Below are 11,654 nucleotides of genomic sequence, written 5' to 3' on the forward strand. Positions count from 1 at the left end.
ACCCAAAAGACTACACGTCTCTTATCTTTTACTGATCACGTATAAATTCCAAACTCATGGAAGTTAAATCAAAGGTGGAATCCATACAAACTTATCTGAAAATGACTGCAGTCGGAACTAGACGGCTATGCGCTCTGTGGCTCTCAAACTTTCAAAATACGTTATATTATTGCGTATAGATCAAAATACTTTTTTTTAATAATTAACCAGGAGTAACCAATATTATATTGTACTCGCGTGTACGGAGATAGAAATGCGTGCCTATTTCTAACTTTCATAGAATTAATTCCATGTCAAGTGAAACAAACCGTTACAAACCAGCAAACCGTACTTGGCGATGAAAAAGAGCAAAAATGTTTAGGAAAGGTGAATAAATAAGTTAATTGTTTTTGAAATATCACATAGTTAACTCAAGACAGGCAGGTATCCGAAGTGGGCGTATATATGAGTTGACGTTTCGTGAAAAAAATATTTATTTTACCATATTATAATTTTATCTTGGTCTGCTGCAGCGTAGATAGGTTGTATTAACTAAATCGATCCAACGTTAGCGCCTTTGTTTCAGTATATATTTTTACACTTTGGAAACCACCACAGCGACGTGCAAAGCCTGCCAAAGCAGCCTCTCAGGGTAATTCCCTAAAAACTTGTAGCAGATGTCAGAAGCAATATTTTGTGCGACAAAGAACACAGAATGTGTGAATTACACCCAACGGGGACGCAAATGTTTGTATCATTGTTGCGAGACTACCATTTCACATCTGTGGAAGTACATTGTTGGAAATAGTAGACACGAAGAATATTTGATGTATTTTTTTATATATTTCAAAAGAGGACAGAAGGGGCACCTAAAATTTTATGCATTCTAAGTTATAGTTTTCGTTATTTCTTTAAGCAATGATCAGATATGATAGTAGTATTATAGCGAGGGGGCCGATGGCTGTCGAACTGTGGCTGTGTTGTGACTGGTCGAACTTGGATTCATATACATGCGCATGATGTTAGTTATTTGCGTGTTGGTCCCACGAGAATGTAAGTGCGTGCTCCTATTTCACCATGCCTCCTGCTGATAGAGGACAAATCTTTGTTTTTAATTTATTTTATTATTATTTTTTAACATATAATTAAATATAAGTACAGTAATAATAAAAGAGTGGCGGAGAGTTTATTGCCAGTTCTACTCTTCCGTTCTACGCCCTTGATTTGAGATTTGTTTTTAATTTATTTTATTATTATTTTTTAACATATAATTAAATATAAGTACAGTAATAATAAAAGAGTGGCGGAGAGTTTATTGCCAGTTCTACTCTTCCGTTCTACGCCCTTGATTTGAGATTTGTTTTTAATTTATTTTATTATTATTTTTTAACATATAATTAAATATAAGTACAGTAATAATAAAAGAGTGGCGGAGAGTTTATTGCCAGTTCTACTCTTCCGTTCTACGCCCTTGATTTGAGATTTGTTTTTAATTTATTTTATTATTATTTTTTAACATATAATTAAATATAAGTACAGTAATAATAAAAGAGTGGCGGAGAGTTTATTGCCAGTTCTACTCTTCCGTTCTACGCCCTTGATTTGAGATTTGTTTTTAATTTATTTTATTATTATTTTTTAACATATAATTAAATATAAGTACATTAATAATAAAAGAGTGGCGGAAAGTTTATTGCCAGTTCTTCTCTTCCGTTCTACGCCCTTGATTTGAGAACTGGCAGTATATGTAAAATTAGAAGCATTTAATGTATATTTATTTTTTGACGTTCATACATTGTGTTACCTATATGATTAAATGATTTTTGACTTGTGACTTTTATTTGTTTCTTGGTTCGTTCTTCTTAGACTAGGCGTGTTCGTTCGTTCGCGAGTATATAAGCCTCCCGGCAGGCCCATAGTTAAACAATGAGAAACATATATTAATCCCTAAAGTCTCAAAAGTAATACAACTTTTAAGGAAGCAAAGAAAAAGAAAACATGATTTCATTAAAAGTAACGAGAGAATAAATGTACGGCGAAAGTGAAAAACATGAAGAAAAATTGTGAAGTCGAAATAAGGATAAACAGAGCACGTAACAAAGTCATCAGAGGAATTTTCATCATAATAACTGGATTCCTCTTAAAAAATGAGGCCAGGTGAAAGGGTGCGCCCATGAATTATTTATTACCGAATCAAAGTCTTTATCTTTTCATTATCATTGGTGCCTCATCTTTATATCCACGTTGTTAATACAAATTGATTATTGTGCTTTTTGTAACTTTCTAAGAAAACAATAATTGTATTTTCATTTGTTTTACTTCAATGTATTCTGATGAATTACGTACTTTCTTGTAATTCCCACTTTTGCTTCTACATTGCTATTATTTACTTTTTTATAGAACAGGGGGTAAACCTAATGTTAAACCATAGACACACACTTCCTCCAGAAGGTTCGCATGTGGGTTGCCGGACTACTAATAAATGGTACGCTCGTATCTTGAAGGACCATAAGTCGAATTGGTTCTAAAATACTTTAGTGGGCAGCTGGTTCCTCAAAGCATCACCGCGCTTCCGAAGGTACCTTAAAATGTTTTGACCAACTGCAACTTCTGTTTTATTTTATTTTGAGAAGCAAATATCGGTTAAGTACAAGTGCACAGATACTCAATATTTATGAAGTCGTCTGAGAGACAGTACCGGCTACTCCAGAGCTGCTGCATCTACATCAGTAAGGAACTGTTGCTAACGCTGACAGCGACATTCTCTATTTACTTGGCCTCCGAAATGAGAATCTTTTTTTTTTTTTTTTTTGTTTATGTAATAGGAGGCAAACGGGCAGGAGGCTCACCTGATGTTAAGTGATACCGCCGCCCATGGACACTCACAATGCCAGAAGGCTCGCAAGTGCGTTGCCGGCCTTTCAGGAATTGGTACGCTCTTTTCTTGAAGGACCCTAAGTCGAATTGGTTCGGAAATACTTCTGTGGGCAGCTGGTTCCACATAGTGGTGGTGCGCGGCAAAAACTGCCTTAGAAAACGCTCTGTTGTGGAACGACGGACGTCGAGGTGATACGGATGGTATTTTGTATTTTGCTTTGACGTCCGATGATGAAACTCAGCTGCAGGTATTAGACCGAACAACTCCTCTGAACACTCTCCATGGTAAATACGGTAGAAGATGCAGAGAGATCCCACATCTCTACGCAACGCCAAGGGATCAAGCCGCACTGAAAGTGACTGGTCGTCGACGATTCGAACCGCTCTTCGTTGAATACGGTCAAGTGGAAGGAGCTGGTACTGGGGAGCTCCCGCCCAGAGGTGAGAGCAGTACTCCATATGGGGCCGAATTTGAGCTTTATATAGTTGCAAGCGGTGGCCCGGAGTGAAGTACCGTCTCGCCTTGCTGAGCACACCAAGCTTTTTGGAAGCTAATTTAGCCTTTCCTTCCAGATGACCGCGAAACTGAACGTTATTCGATATGTCAACGCCCAGTATTCCGATGCTAGCTGAGGCTTTAAGGAGAGTGTCTTCAAAGAGGGGAGTAGCGACAAAGGGAGTTTTTTTAGCGGAAAACGCGCATACTTGTGTCTTCTTGGGGTTAAATTGGACTAGATTTAGTCTACCCCAGTCCGAGACTCCACGTAGAAGAGTTTCGACTTCAGACACAAGTTTGTTCCGGTACTCATCGACAACAGCCCGAGAAATACCTGCCCGGCCAGTGTAAAAAGTATCCCCAGTGCTGTCGTCCGCATAGCAATGAATGTTGCTAATCTGCAACATATCATTGATATGCAGAATAAACAGGGTCGGGGATAGGACACAGCCTTGTGGGACACCAGCATTCACAGGTTTCAGGTCGGAGCATGCTCCGTCGATGACGACTTTGATGCTCCAATCAGCGAGAAAGCTGGAAATCCAGTTGCATAATTTCTCAGGGAGCCCGTAGGCTGGAAGCTTCGAGAGCAGTGCTCTGTGCCACACCCGATCGAAGGCTTTCGCTATGTCCAAACTTACCGCCAGCGCCTCCCCCTTGGACTCAATTGCCTCTGCCCACCTATGTGTAAGGTATACAAGGAGGTCACCAGCTGAGCGACCACGACGAAAGCCGTACTGAGAATCGCTAATCAGCTGGTGGCCCTCTAGATACCTCAGGAGCTGGCTGTTAATAATGGTTTCCATTATTTTGGAGAACAAGGAGGTTATTATAGCTATTGGGCGATAGTTGGACGGATCAGAGCGATCGCCTTTTTTAGGGATCGGATGTATCGAAGCGATCTTCCAGCACTTCGGAACAGTGCCGAGCGTGTAAAGGTACCGGAAAAGGCGCGTTAGGACCGGAGCCAACTCAGGAGCACAAGTACGCAGCACAATTGGAGGGATGCCATCGGGTCCGCTCGACTTATGGATGTCCAAGGAAGACAAAGCTTTACGGATACCACGTTGCCGGAATATAACTTCGGGCATCGTAGTATCACACCGCAATAATGTCGGTGGTTCCTTCCCTTGATCATCCAAAGTGGAGTTCGACGCAAAGAGACAGCCTAGAAGATCGGCCTTCTCTTTCGCGGTATGGGCCAGTGAGTCATCCTCCCTATGCAGTGGTGGAATTGAGGGCAGACAGAAATTCCCTTGGACAGCTTTGGCAAGAGACCAGAAGGCTCGAGTTCCCGAAGGGAGGTGATCCAATTTCTTACCAAATCTGGCAATGTGCTCTGACTTTGCTTTAGCGATTTCTCGCTTGAAGGACCTGGAGGCTGAATTGTATGCTTTTTTACGTTCGCCGATAGTCACATCACAGGATGTCACCGCTTCTGCCCAGGCTTTAAAGCATTCACGCTTACGGCGCAAAGCTGCTTTGCAAGAACGCCTAAACCAAGGCTGGGACTTGCCACCGACCGGAACCGCAGAGAATGGAATAAAGAGTTCCATACCCTGCAGGACCACCTCGGCGACAGAGTCAGCGACGGCATCTGGAGTACTCGACGAAAAGCAAATGGGCCCCCAAGGGTAGGACGCAAAAAAAGACCGCATCCCATCCCAATCTGCTGACTTATAGTGCCACACGCGGCGACAGCCAGTGAAGCTAGGCCGAAGAGGGCGCGTGAACGACACAATGCTCCGGACCACACAATGATCTGATGAACCCAATGGCGGTTCAACAGAGACTTGGTAGTTCTCCGGATGTGAAGTCAGCAGAAGGTCCAACAAAGAGGGTTTATGACCATCCACATCTGGTATTCGCGTAATCGCAGGGACCATTTGCGTCAAGTCGTAAGCCAAAGCAAAGTCGTGAAAGGATCTTCCCGCATGATCGGTGGTTTCTGAGCCGAGCCAATCGGCATGGTGGGCGTTAAAATCGCCAAGTATCACGATTTCAGCGGTAGGAACCCTTTCGAGCAGGGAATCTGTAGCCATTTGGATGTGCTCAATGAGTCGGTCAGTTTCGGTATCTCCGCTATGGGACCTATACAGGCATGCGTAGAATCGCGGATGGTCATCGCAGTCTACGCGCAGCCAGAGGTTAGATAGGTCCCTTCCTTCAAGCGTCCCGAGGCGACGAGAACAGATATCCTCTCTGACGTACACGCAAACTCCCGCCCGCGGCACAAATGAATGTTCCAATTTGTACCCCGGGTAGGAGAGGTAGGAAGTATCAGCCGGGGGGGATATCTGAGTCTCGGTAAGAAAGAGCAAGGCCGGCTTCGCAGTCTCTAAGTGGTAGTGGACAGCGTTGATGTTGGAATTGAGCCCCCTAACATTTGTGAAGTCCACGGCGAGTGTGGACGGGGGTGCCTTTGTTAAATTGCTCCGTTTGCCCCGAGAACGATTAATGTTTTTACCGAGCGCAGAATTGCCCCCCCCCAGAATACGAAGGGCAGCCTGTGCGTCCACCACCGGGCGCAGAGTGTCCCGGTGTTGGACGCCCAGAGGGGGATTCTCCACCGCGAGCGCGTGTGGTACCCCCCTGGGGTAGATTCTCTTTTTTCTGCACCTTCATATTTCATGGGGGGGGGGGGGGGGGAATGGGCTCCGGGAGTCTCTCTCACCGCACGAAACGCGAGTACAATAAGGTGAACTTATTGCATCACTTCACGCCGGTTTTCTGAGAGACAGTGGTACTGCCCCGGTCGTGCCTGCCCATTTGGCTGAAGCCCGAAGGCAACAGCATGGCACTCCCACTAGGAAAAATCTTCCAGCGCTCCCTGTCTTGTGCTACCTCCCCCCAATTGTCTTTATTTAGTTAAATCCAATTACAGCTTAGATAAACGTTCTCTTAAATGTGTACCAGAAATAATTACACCAATTATATCTGTAAACTGGATATCAGAAGTCCTCATCGGATACCTTAAACATCTAAATTTCGGCAGTATTTATGGTAATTTCATACTTTTAATACATAATTTGCATCTATATCTAGTATGTGAAATCCCTATTTATCCCTCGGAAAGTTGTATTGAAATATGTTTTGTTAGCGTGGTATTTATATCTAATCCGATTAACATCTATAACACTATTAGTAAACCATGCGTTTTACAAGATACTAGTGGCCTATACCGGCATCGCACGGCTGGATTTTAGTTTTATTTATTTTGGTAAAGAATATAGCCTATCTCAAGGAAACGAACGTATCCATACCAAGACGGTTACAAGTAAATAATCGTCATTCGACACTTTGTTACAAATCCTGAGTTGTTTTGGACATGTAATACGCAAAGATTCAGAATGTTTAGAAAAGGACGAGGGCCTCCATGACCTAATCAAAGAATTTTGAATCGCAGTTTTTATTGAGTTACATAAATGCCAATCTTTATAGTATAAGACACATATTTTATATTTATTAATCAACAACAATTCGCTTTTAAATTTCATACGATAAACTTTTTCATTAAATGATTTTCGATGAAATATATGAATGTTTGATTTTCATGTCATCAATGTTTTGTCAACATTTTGTTTTTTCTATTGATAGTGTCGTATTTCAACAAACGATCTCTAGAATAAAATTGTCGAAAAGATTTTTATATTGTTATGCCAAAGAAATATAACTAATCTAACGTGTGTACATATGTATACACACGTTTTTTTTATAGAACTAGAGGCAAACAGGCAAGAAGCTGATGTTAAAAGATAATGCTGCATAGACTAACTCAATGCCATAGGGCTCGCGAGTGCGTAACCACCCTTATAAAAATTGGTACGGTCTTTTCTTGTAGGACCCTAAGTTATTGGTTCTGAAATACTTAGTTGTGGACGGACGTCGAGGTGATACGGGGGGTATTTCGTCTTTGTCTCGACCTCCGATTATAAAACTCAGCTGAAGGTATTAATCTGAACAACTCCTCTGCACACTCTCCATGATAATTGCGGTAGAAGATGCAGAATAATCCTACATCTCTACGCAACGTGAAGGGCTCAAGCCACTCTCACAATTTGTTATCAACCACGCCGCGTCTCATTTAATCTTCGCGTCAAGCGCTCCTTCAGTAAAGAAGCGCAAAGATAATATAAATTTAAATTTTAAATTTAATACAACATTTTATGAAGAAGGAAATTTATTTGCCGACTAAGATATTGCAGTTGCGTTTGTCAACTACTCTCATCAACAACTTTTATTGCATTCCTTTAAAAATAAAAGATTTCCCGTTAAGAGAAAAAATGGCAAAAGTTTTCGAATTCAGCTCGGATTTAATTCTGATGAGGTCTTCCGATATTAACATAACAATAAGTGGATTTATGGGGTCGCTCTGAAAATCGTATTATGAGGTTTTTGTGGTTTAAGATAAGACGTTTTATAATTATTACGGTTTTACGAAATACTTTCTTTCCTTTACGAGGGCCTTATTACTTAATACCAAAATGTTGTATTTTCTTTTAAAAGAAATCGTTAACAAACGCAAAAGCGGCGGTTAAACAAGCATCTCAGGACTTGTGGGGATTGTGGCCAAATGTCTATCAAGTTCTGTATTAAAAATAAAAAAGTGCGTGCGTACAAAGTACACATGTCAGAAGTGAAACTTTTTTGGCAAACTAATTTTTAAGTCTTTTTAATATTTATACGAATCTAAAACTTTCCGAGACTTAGAAGGAGGGGAAAAGGAAGATATGTTAGGTATTTAATGAATTTAGTTGTCATTATAATATTAAGTGTCGAAAATCAGTAGAAATAATAAATTTATTTCATCGAAAATGAAAACACGTGGCATTTTAATTTACAATTCGTCATTTGAGATTTCAATAAATTATTTTGCATAAAATATAAAATACTAATATTTCATAAATTCTCTTTACGAAATTTTAATTTTAAAAATAGAATTTCTTTAAGGTAATTCGCCCTTTTCACTCTCTCTCAATCGCTCTCTCCCTTTTCCTTAAAAACGCTGCACATCTTCGTGACGTATCCGTAGAAATTTTACCTCGTGCGCCTAAAGAAGTTTCACTTCAAAATTTTTTTTTATGGAAGATCTCTAGATTGATGTTATTCGAGAAACGTATTTCCTTGCTCCGTCTGAGTTACTTGTGTGATGGAACAAAACGCTGTTGTGTTATATGTTTCCACGTTAGTGGTATAGAAACTGTGACAACAGCTGCCGATTTCAGCACCCGCACATTACTTTTGAGACCTGGATGTATTCGTAAGAAGAATGTAAGTTTTTAATTTTAAGTAGTATTGAATTTTTTTAGTTTGAGGTATGGAAGTTAGTCTATATATTATAATTATTGCTTGACATCTTTGCTGTAAGTAAATATACTTTTCTTTAAAAACAAATTTGTTAGCAATCTCTGTCTGACACACGTTTTTTGTGTAAATAATAAATTTAAAATGCTGTCATCTTTTCTAAGAAACAATTATTTATCTCTTTAATGACCTAACATATCTTAATATAGGTTTCTGGAAGATATTTATAAGCGATCATGTTATGATTGAGATTTTTTTTTTTTGACGTGATAACGTCTTTAAAATCGTTTTAGTCGGGTGACATGTTCAGAAACTTGTGTCACACCAAAACCTCACGAGCGCGATCGCAGGTATAACGAGAGAGAGACGGACCGATCTCCCGTCTCATCTCGAGCGCTGCCAGTCATTCCGTGAAACTTGTCACGCGGAATCCTCACGAGCGGAGGCTGGCATAGCGGCATACAAACGAATGGAGATTTGTTATCTTCATTAATTCCTTACTTCCCAAAAACTTATATCACCAATAAGACGTTATCACGTAAACATCTCGATCGTAAACCTACTTTACAAACAACCAATATTTTTAAATATTATTCATGAGTTACAACATATTTGTAATTAAACATAAAATTCCAAGTTAAAAACCTCAACAACAACAAATGTTTCCATTTGTAGGCACAACTCTGTTATTTGAATTGTGGCGAACATAGACAGATAAAACCTATTTTGAAGAACCTTTTTCGCAATTCAAAAAAAGAAGTACAACTCCCCAGCGGCACTATTTGATTACCTGTGGTCCGATCTGTCCGCAACTTAGTTATTCTTGGGGTACATTAAAATCACATTACTGCTATGCTAACGACCTGTTCGAGTATATTAAAACGTTTAAAACGATCTCACGTAGTTCCTAACAGACTGCTTTCATGTTTAAATTCTAATTCTATTTAATAACGTAAAAAATACTGGTTTTTCATGGTGGTGTTCAATTTTTTAGTTTAAGGAAAACCACATGTAGGTGGGATTTTGAGAATTTTATTAAATAGAATATAAAAGCCCTTAAACAGTAGCGGTCTGTCCCGACTTCACACGGCTGGACATTTCCTATAAGGTTTGGTTAAAAATTTACCCTATGTTATTCTGGGATAATGTAGCATTCTTAATGTGAAACTTATTTTAAAGTTGTACCATTATTTACAAAATTTGACTTATTAGTTGCATTTCGCACAAAACGCTGTTTTATTAGATTATAATGAAATTAAAAAACAAACGGGTCGGGACCACTTGTTAGGCAGAATAATAAGGTATATACGTACGGAGTGGCCAACTGATTGTGAAATCAAGACATTACAACCTTATTATAATCGTAAGCAGGAATTATATGAGGAACTGGGGTGCATCTTATGGGGACATAGGGTGGTAATTCCGGAGTCTTGTAGGGAAAAGGTACTTACAGTGTTACATGAGGCTCATATGGGGATCGTAAAAACCAAAGCTTTTGCGAGAAGCTATGTGTGGTGGCCAGGGATGGACGAGGCCATAGAAGCTATGTGCCGGGGGTGCGGGGTATGCGCAGCGGAGGCGGATATGCCACCGCGACATGCGCCGTGTCCTTGGCCATGGCCGGATAAGCCTTGGTCACGTATACACATGGACTTTTTAGGACCGATAGCAGGGAAACTTTTCCTCGTCATAGTAGATGCCAGAAGTAAGTGGATTGAGGTTAGCCAAGTGCCAAGTACAGCAGCGGGTTATACGGTTAAAGTACTTAGTGACGTCTTCGCAAGATACGGTTTGCCTAAACAAATCGTCTCTGACAATGGGCCACCATATACAAGTCAGGAATTTGCACAATTTTTAAATAGTAACGGTATCGAGCACATTTTTTCAGCGCCATACCACCCGGCATCGAATGGGGCGGCAGAGAATGCAGTTCGTACTGTTAAAAGGGTAATTAAAAAAGCCATAAGAGAGAACAAAGACGTTACATTATCGTTAAATAGTTATTTACTATATTATAGGAACACGGAACATTGCACGACGGGCGAAACGCCAGCAGTGTTGATGGTAGGTCGTAGGCTGCGTACCAAGCTCGATGCACTCACACCGAGCCGAGAGGACGCGGTTAAAAAGGCACAAAGTCGCCAAAGGGACCAGGGGCCGAAGGGGACACGTCAGCTAGGCAAGGGGAAAGAGGTTTGGTTACGTCAAGGCGGGGGAAGAGAAAGATGGGTGCCGGGAACAGTAGAGGAAAGGATAGGTATTACGGATTATAGGATAGTAGATGCTTTAGGCAGGGTAACACATAAACACATCGATCAACTAAAGAGACGGATACGGAGTTCATTGATCGGCCCTTCTATTCCGACACAGCCAAGTGGGCACGATGAAGCGCCAACCGCGGAGCCTGGAGAACCCAGTCCAAGCAATAGGTCAAGGGGCGATTCACCGAGAACCCCCGAGACGCCAGTGACGCCGATGACGCCCGCGACAGTTTCCGTTTCTCCTAACAGCGGTGGGCAGGATGAATTCTTTGAGAGTAGGGAGCACCAGAGCCCGGGTACCTTTCAGGCTTCAACACCTACCCCTGAACCGGTTCAACCTCGTTGTATTCGACAATGTCGATTAAACTATCCACCTAATTATAAGTTTTGATTTACTAGTAGTCATTTATAATTTACCTAAGTTTAGTAATAAGTATGGTGTTGGTTTATGTAATTGTTAGACAATAAGATAGGCTTACCTGTAATAAATCTAAGTAACTAATTAGTTAATGTAAGTTTATTTTTTTAGTAACAGTTGTGTCAAATAAGGGTGGAGATTATGTAGTGTATGAGTGAAGCGCGTGTGTGCGTGCGCACACATTGAGATACCTAAATGTACCATTGTAGTGTGCTGTGCGTCAGTCACCAATACCACGAGCGCTTGCGTCACAAGTTAAGAACAATGGTTTATGCGGATCATAGTGGGCCAGTACGTCTGCGCTAATTAAAATATTCTT

Source organism: Pieris napi, chromosome 24, assembly GCF_905475465.1.
Source record: "Pieris napi chromosome 24, ilPieNapi1.2, whole genome shotgun sequence".
Taxonomy (NCBI): Eukaryota; Metazoa; Arthropoda; class Insecta; order Lepidoptera; family Pieridae; genus Pieris; species Pieris napi.